The sequence below is a fragment of the Schistocerca cancellata genome, chromosome 6, assembly GCF_023864275.1.
Source record: "Schistocerca cancellata isolate TAMUIC-IGC-003103 chromosome 6, iqSchCanc2.1, whole genome shotgun sequence".
NCBI classification, from domain to species: Eukaryota; Metazoa; Arthropoda; class Insecta; order Orthoptera; family Acrididae; genus Schistocerca; species Schistocerca cancellata.
The window spans coordinates 705,031,574-705,040,556 of NC_064631.1; the positions used below are offsets into that span (position 1 = coordinate 705,031,574).

Sequence of the window (8,983 nt, forward strand, 5' to 3'; positions counted from 1 at the left end):
CCGTCTTCCGCTCACGCCCCAACATCGTGTAGCCCGCCTCCAGTGGTGTCGCGACAGGCGTGAATGGAGGGACGAATGGAGACGTGTCGTCTTCAGCGATGAGAGTCGCTTCTGCCTTGGTGCCAATGATGGTCGTATGCGTGTTTGGCGCCGTGCAGGTGAGCGCCACAATCACGACTGCATACGACCGAGGCACACAGGGCCAACACCCGGCATCATGGTGTGGGGAGCGATCTCCTACACTGGCCGTACACCACTGGTGATCGTCGAGGGGACACTGAATAGTGCACGGTACATCCAAACCGTCATCGAACCCATCGTTCTACCATTCCTAGACCGGCAAGGGAGCTTGCTGTTCCAACAGGACAATGCACGTCCGCATGTATCCCGTGCCATCCAACGTGCTCTAGAAGGTGTAAGTCAACTACCCTGGCCAGCAAGATCTCCGGATCTGTCCCCCATTGAGCATGTTTGGGACTGGATGAAGCGTCGTCTCACGCGGTCTGCACGTCCAGCACGAACGCTGGTCCAACTGAGGCGCCAGGTGGAAATGGCATGGCAAGCCGTTCCACAGGACTACATCCAGTATCTCTACGATCGTCTCCATGGGAGAATAGCAGCCTGCATTGCTGCGAAAGGTGGATATACACTGTACTAGTGCCGACATTGTGCATTCTCTGTTGCCTGTGTCTATGTGCCTGTGGTTCTGTCAGTGTGATCATGATGTATCTGACCCCAGGAATGTGTCAATAAAGTTTCCCCTTCCTGGGACAATGAATTCACGGTGTTCTTATTTCAATTTCCAGGAGTGTATTTCCATAAGTAGCACATCATGGTGTGGGTTCCTGTAGTCATGTCCTAGTTCATGAACCACGGGCAACATATGAGTGGCCAAGTAATTGGTCCCGACAGTCGGGATACCAGTTACTTTGGTACAAGGCTGGGCATCTCGGACATATTCTGAGTCGTGGTCACCTTTGTGCTCATACGGCAAAGACTAACAAATCCACCGGTTAGTCCCTCAGCCGTTAGGGGTAAAACTAAAACCCAATGGGACTCGGGGCAAGTAAGGCTAGCAACCTGCTTCCCTGGTACTTTAAATATGATGCTGGCAACAATCAGAGCAATCAGAGCAAAATCAGAGCACATCAGAGCCTGTTGCCTCCCTCTTCGCGAATGTATACACCGCATTCTCTATGGGCAGATATGTGCGTTATTGAAACATTCGTTCTTTAAGTTTTCTCTTATGACTCTTTGCAGTTCTTTTTCTTCTTCTGGACGGTCTTGAGGTAGAATGTATTGTAACAGTAAATTAGCCGTTCGTCCCCAACTGCTATTGCTGAATGTATCTTTTCCCTAAAAATTTTGTAAGGGCCGCGCAACGGGCCGAGACTAAGTTGTGTAACATCTACGAGAAACATTTTAGCTACAGTGTGACGAGAGGAAACTATGCCTCTAACAGTTATAGACATTATCTATTCGACACATGAAAAAACAGTGAAAACGATGATAAATATTAATTATTTATATAATATTTTATGATGTAATTGGAAATATCTATGTGTATCATACAAAGACAATAACTGTACATTCCTTTTATGATCTGCGTTTGTCTTCCTTTGTTTTTACCTTTTGTTGGTTGGCTTTTTTAGGTTGCGGACGCAGGACGTATATCAAACTGAGGTCTGTTAATAAGTTGTAATTATTTGTCAATTATTACTTGAGAATAGAGTTCATTATTATTATTATAAATATGAGTGAATAATTATTTGTAACTTTAATTCCTCTCTCAATAAGCATTAACTGTGTTAATTATTTTTTTCCGCTGCAAGGAGCGCAGCCATTGTTGATAGCGATTTGTATCGCGTTTTTATCTGTGTTTTCCTTAGGAAAAAATTAAAGGTTTGCTTGATGAAAATTAGTCTAAATAGTGCAACATATGAAAGAAAAGTTTAATAAGCATTTCAAATACTTATCCTATTAAAAAGAAAGTCTCTATCAATTGTCTGCCGCCATCTTAACAATTATCTCGGCGGCAGATTCAAATTACGTAACTCTGCAGACATAAATGCTGAAGGAAATAAAATATGTGTAAAAATAAATGTGCACAGGTGGTGTCGAACTCATTTTAATGAAAATAATTCGATTCAGATTGGTTCATTAAAAACAGTGCTCATAGCAAGATTCATATAACAAACTTTTCTTGCTGATGTATGGAGCCGAAATTAATTACGCACGAGTTGCGAAGAATATTGTTTCAGGTAACATACGTCAGTGTTGTGCGCGGCTGATATTCGGTGGTTTTAATGATCATTTTGCTGAAGATAAGTGTTTCCATCATAATCAATAGTTACATAGAATCTGTTGTATGAACTGTGATTTAGTGACACTTACACAGTTTACAGACAACACTTTAACACAAATGAAATGATAATTAAATGGACACCCTAGCTGCAAGCAGGCGTTGATATACTTCATTGGGGACATGTTGAAAATGTGTGCCCCGACCGGGACTCGAACCCGGGATCTCCTGCTTACATGGCAGACGCTCTATCCATCTGAGCCACCGCGGGCACAGAGGATAGTGCGTCTGCAGGGACTTATCCCTTAACACAACGTTAAATTGGATTTCTTTAGCAACTTGACCAACTCTTTAGCCAGGAGAAAAAAAATTATTTAGTAATTACTTAATGTAATGAAATAAGATTATCATTTTCATTTAAAAGTTAGTTAAATACCAAACCACTGAATAACACATTGAACGCCACAGTTGGTAGATAACTAATTGTTCCCATGACTATCGCCTATTCTGATCTACTTTGTCTTTACACCTTTGCTTCATTCGTCGGTATATGCGTGGATGATGCAGCCTTTCCATTTGGGGGAAACTTTGATAGCTTCGACTTGCTCTCCTAACAGACCACTTGAATTCCGAGAGCTCGGTGGTCCATGGAGTTGTTGCTTTGTGGGCAGACCTCACCTCTCTAGATAAGTCCACGCGCACAGCCGTCTCAGTAGAGGAGAGAAGCTCATCTACCGCGTTGCCTGCATCTATCACGCCTACCCGAAGCACTGGAAAATGAAATTCCTGTCAGCCGTGGCCAGTTTGCTTTGTTGTAGCTGGGACGTTCCATCCACTGCCACAGCTCAGCTAGTGGGTTTGTTATACAGTTGAATTCGATCACGTTGTGATAGCGTATCGTAGAATTGGGTACGTTTTGAATATTCGGAGCAGTATTGTTGTTGCCAAAGTTCCTTCCATGTTGGAGGTTGCTCCCTCTCTACCAGGGTATGTAGGGGCCTTCCCAGGCCGACTCGCCACTTCTAGCTGAAATCCCGTTACAAGGTCCTCTAGAGATTTTCTCTATCGCCTTGCACGTTGCTGAACCAGGGGATCAACTTTGCATTTGCTTTCATTGAGATAATTAATTCTGACTTACGCAAATATCTTGGAATCCATTGTAATTGGTTTATATGAACATCAATCGGGTCCATGAACTGTCGTTACATAGAGTGTTTGTCTTAAAGTGAGACAGCTAAACACAGGGCTATCACAAATGATTGAAGCGATTTCATAAATTCACTGTAGCTCCATTCATTGACATATGGTTACGACACACTATAGGTACGTAGAAAAACTCATAAAGTTTTGTTCGGCTGAAGCCGCACTTCAGGTTTCTGCCGCCAGAGCGCTCGAGAGCGCAGTGAAACAAAATGGCGACAGGAGCCGAGAAAGCGTATGTCGTGCTTGAAACGCACTCACATCAGTCAGTCATAACAGTGCAACGACACTTCAGGACGAAGTTCAACAAAGTTCCACCAACTGCTAACTCCATTCGGCGATGGTATGCGCAGTTCAAAGCTTCTGGATGCCTCTGAAGGGGAAATCAACGGGTCGGCCTGCAGTGAGCGAAGATACGGTTGAACGCGTGCGGGCAAGTTTCACGCGTAGCCCGCGGAAGTCGACGAATAAAGCAAGCAGGGAGCTAAACGTATCACAGCCGACGCTTTTGGAAAATCTTACGAAAAAGGCTAAAGCAGAAGCCTTACCGTTTACAATTGCTACAAGCGCTGACACCCGATGACAAAGTCAAACGGTTGCAACAGCTCATGGAAGAGGATGCGTTCTGTGCGAAACTTGTTTTCAGTGATGAAGCAACATTTTTTCTTAATGGTGAAGTGTACAGACACAATGTGCGAATCTGGGCGGTAGAGAATCCTCACGCATTCGTGCAGAAGATTCGCAATTCACCAAAAGTTAACGTGTTTTGTGCAATCTCACGGTTTAAAGTTTACGGCCCCTTTTTCTTCTGCGAAAAAAACGTTACAGGACACGTGTATCTGGACATGCTGGAAAATTGGCTCATGCCACAACTGGAGACCGACAGTGCCGACTTCATCTTTCAACAGGATGCTGCTCCACCGCACTTCCATCATGATGTTCGGCATTTCTTAAACAGGAGATTGGAAAACCGATGGATCGGTCGTGGTGGAGATCATGATCAGCAATTCATGTCATGGCCTCCACGCTCTCCCGACTTAACCCCATGCGATTTCTTTCTGTGGGGTTATGTGAAAGATTCAGCGTCTAAACCTCCTCTACCAAGAAACGTGCCACAACTGCGAGCTCGCATCAACGATGCTTTCGAACTCATTGATGGGGACATGCTGCGCCGAGTGTGGGAGGAACTTGATTATCGGCTCGATGTCTGCCGAATCACTAAAGGGGCACATATCGAACATTTGTGAATGCCTAAAAAAACTTTTTGAGTTTTTGTATGTGTGTGCAAAGCACTGTGAAAATATCTCAAATAATAAAGTTATTGTAGAGCTGTGAAATCGCTTCAATCATTTGTAATAACCCTGTATATCGAAAACGACGCATCGTGCGGACAAAACGGTCAAGATTAAATGTTAATATCAGTAAAGGGAACATCGGTCTCTACTAAAACTGGCCACTCCCTAAATACACATCCTGCTAGTGCGAGGTCTGCTTCGTATTTTGAAACTGGGCCCCCCCCGCACTCCCCATTTTATTGCATATACGTATTCTACGGCAAAAATACGTACACTTTAGTCTAAGCATTGTTTTCCATTCGTAGTAGATGCTCCTGTAAGCTACAAATAGCAAGTGTGCTAGCTTTTACGATTAAGAACCGCCGCATTTAATTCTACATTTTATTTTCGATGTAAATGTAGTCCTTAGAGTTCTAACGATCGAAATTTACTGTAGTGCGGAAAATTTGATTGTTCACTACAATACGGTTAGCCATTTCAATGCCTGGTTAGAAACTACTTTTAGCGTCGAACTAATAGTTTTCTTTTCTTGATTTAGGCTCGATGGGAAGAGAAAACTATTACATTCACGTGATTGTTTCTGGATCATTGCTAAAAGTAGTTTCTAACCAGACATTGAAACGACTAAACATACTGTATTGTAAAAGTGAATTAGTAAGACTGACGTAAATTTAGAACATAAATCTCAACCGTTGGAACACAACTGTCTACATTTACATTGTTAATGTTATATACATCATTAGTTCAAAAAGGGGTCCACTACTCAGGAACACTTCAATAATTTGCCAGCAAACACAAAAAATTTAGTTACAAATAAAGATCAATTTAAAAGGAGCCTGAAAGACTTACTAGTGGCCAACTCCTTCTACTCCATTAACGAATTTTTTAATAGAAACAAATGATGTATTGTATGTATTCATACTATTAGTATTGTTATTTCTGCTAAAAAAAAAAGTTGACATGTGCCATATCCACGAGGATCTCCTCAGCATGGATCTATGGAACGAAAAACTAATCTAATCTAATTTAGTCTACGTCGGTTTATAACTGCAAAAACAAGCAAACTGGATATATTATATTATAGCTCCACCTAACACAAACCGCACGTATTTTTCGGCGTAGAATCCGAATATGCAATTAAATGTTGGCGGGGGGGGGGGGGGGGGAGGGGGGAGGGTTTGAAAATGCAAAGTTGACTTCACCCGTGCAGGAGGGGTATTTAGGAAGTGGATACTAGTAACACAGACGGATGTCCCGTTTACTGATATTGACTTTTCACATGGAAATCCATTTCGTGCGATGCGTCGTTTTCGACATGTGTGTTGGCTCAAGTTAAAACAAACACTCTCTATATTAACTAGGTATACCCAGTGAAGTTCAATCCAGCAACCACAATAAAAAATTGAGATGGGAGAGTCGTTTATATTAATTTGTTAAGTAATATAACTGCAGTGTTCGGATTATCTCAAGTGCGTATTATGTTGTTGTAGAGAACGTTGAAATAGTCCAATGCACCATTTCGGTTCTTCGATCACCATGACACCGACCTTCTCTTCTTCGGCTAATTTGCGTAACTCTTCTCACATAGTTAAACTTCGCATTGCGTCCACAGGAAAGAACAAAAGTTCGCCATTTTGGACAATAAAAACGCATGTAGCTATTTGACAATGTCTTACACAGATTTAATAGATTTGTTACATACATTTTGACTCTCTCTCTCTCTGTAGATTTTATCAACGTAAAATTACCTCCCCATTCTTGCATTGACTAGTAAAACTAATTTTAGTAATTCGGTCATAGTCGACCTGTGTTTTCCGAAGCCAGGTGCATACAGTCCTCTTCCTCCAGAATGGAGAAAGTTGTAATTCGACGGTGTGGATGCACAAGTAGTCTCAGTACTACTGAGAGAAATCCAGGTACCTCATGCCTGGACAGCCTTAGCAAATCACCACAGATGATGTATGTTTTGCCTGCATCGTAAGCTTTAAAATTCAAGCCAAGCCTAGTGGATATCTTTCAGCTGAATCTTCTATGCCACCAGTTCCTTTATCTTCATTCTTCTGGTTTTTCTTTTGGTAGTCTTCTTTTAGTTTTCGTTCTTCTCTTGGTTTTCTTTCTTGATCAGAGAGAGCCTAAGCTGACGTAGCGTGATTCAAGGCCAGTCCCTGTCTGTGTCCTAACATCCTTCGTCTGAATGGGAGGAAAGCCTTATGCCCCTAGACTCTTTCTCTATCTGGAAGAGAACTTCTTTTATTTCCCAGTTCCTCTCGCATCTCGTTTGATCTAAATTTAAGATATATTTTTCTTTGGAGTCTTTTTATGGGTCTCAGTTGTCGGTCCTTTGTATGAGAGAGTCTACGAAGATCTCATAAGGTGGACAGCGTCCCTATCCTCCACATTTTCTCCCATACTTTTTGCATCTAAGAGAGATAGCTGGCATCACTCTACCTGGGCAATCCTTTTGTCGCGATTAAGCAATTCGCGAAGTCTACAGACACCTTTCATTTCGTTGAGGTACTTTACAGCACGATTAATGTCTAATCAATACGTGTATATCTGTAGTTAAGCTGGCTAGGTCGCATAAATTGCGCGAACTAGCCAGCTTAACTACAGATATACGCATATTGACAAAAATGATCGCTACGCCCCTAGGTGACTTTATGTCAAACGAGTATTAAATTTCTAAACACTTTACTCGCTTGGATAACATAATTATCTTTAATCGATATGGCTGAATAGATTACGTAGAGTCTTCTACTCTTTGTTAATTGTTCCACAGTGCTGATGAAATTTCCACCTCATGGTACGCTTTCAGCTTGTGTAATGGTCCTGTTTTAGATCGGAGCAAGAGCTCATCCCTTGTAATTTTTGAGCCAAAATTTTGTGTATACACACCATCCAATAAGTCATCAGATGTCATAAATGTTGGTACATCGTACATCCACATTACACAACAGTGGCCTCCGCTTTCTCGGAGGTTCACAGTTTGATTTCTGTTTCAGTGGTTTATTGTTCAGGACCTTGTTGCAGCCATCTTTGGTGGTGAGCTCTACAAAAAGCATATTTTTGGCTATACGTACAGTACTGATCTTTGTCTTATCTTTCTATGGATTTATGCATGTCTTCCACCACTTTAATGTCTTCACCACTTTTAGGCTTCATGTAGACAGTTGTTGTGGGCTTTTTGATGTTAGTCTCAGTCTTTTCTTCCACTGTTTGAACGCCAGTGACACCTGCATAGGGTCAGCTCTGCTGGGGCTCATTCCTTAGTATGTTAGTTTTTTGTCCATTTCCTTTACATGGCCTTCCAACTGCGAGTGCACAATCACGCAGCTGGCAGTTGCATCCTTGATAGCATGCACTTCTAACATTTTCATTTTCCCTTGTACTGCAGTTGAGTAGTTTCAGCAAGTGGGAATGTCGCTCAGCTGGGCTCACGTCGCTATTCTCTGGTGACTCGTCCTCTGAAAGTGCGGTGTCACTCTCCCGATTTGCCACCGTGATTCTAGTGGAGGGTGAGAAAAGTGAGAGCCATGTCGCTTGTCCTGGTCCTGTGGTATCAGTGAGCGGGAAAGAGGGGGACTAAATGTAGCACGCACATCAGTACTACACCTAGATCAAGGGCACCTCAGAGCTGCCAGGGCTCTCTCCAGCGGCCCCGTCATCGATGATTTCACTTGCCCGCCTCCACAAGAGCATCCGACACTCTGGAGACGCGGATCCAGCCCTCGCTCTTCGCCCCTACTAGTCCTAGTTTCCCCTTCAAGAGCCAAGGACCCACTCCTCCTCAGTTGGTGGCCAGCCATCCAGTCGTTTGGAGACCTTTACTCGGCTATCGTAAACAAGGCGATGGCACCAGCCTCTGGGCTTGGCACAATAAGCCTCAGAAGTGCAGAAGAGGTACGAGGCAGCAAATGGGAGGCAACAACACTCTTGCCCAGTAGTCGCCACTAGACCTGCAGTGGGGGGCAGCACCTACCAGACACAGAGTGCAACACTCGTCAATGACAAGTAGCACACATCTACCAACAGCAGTCACTCAACCCGAAAGGGACTGATTCTGTTCCTCTCACAATACAGCTTCCCTTCCCGCGCCTTTGCTTTTGCCTTAGGTTGGCGGAATGTAACGCCGTCCAAGACGTGGCTAACAGGCAGCAACAGTGCCCATCTCTTCGGCCACCTGTGG

The 8,983-nt window shown here is 43.3% G+C and overlaps 1 non-coding gene across 1 annotated transcript; it reads right to left on the reverse strand.

Annotated features, from left to right (window-relative positions):
- Window positions 1–2,499: 2,499 nt before the first annotated feature.
- Window positions 2,500–2,574, reverse strand: Trnat-ugu (transfer RNA threonine (anticodon UGU)). The gene has a single exon. It is a non-coding gene; the product is annotated as a tRNA-Thr (tRNA).
- Window positions 2,575–8,983: the final 6,409 nt, after the last annotated feature.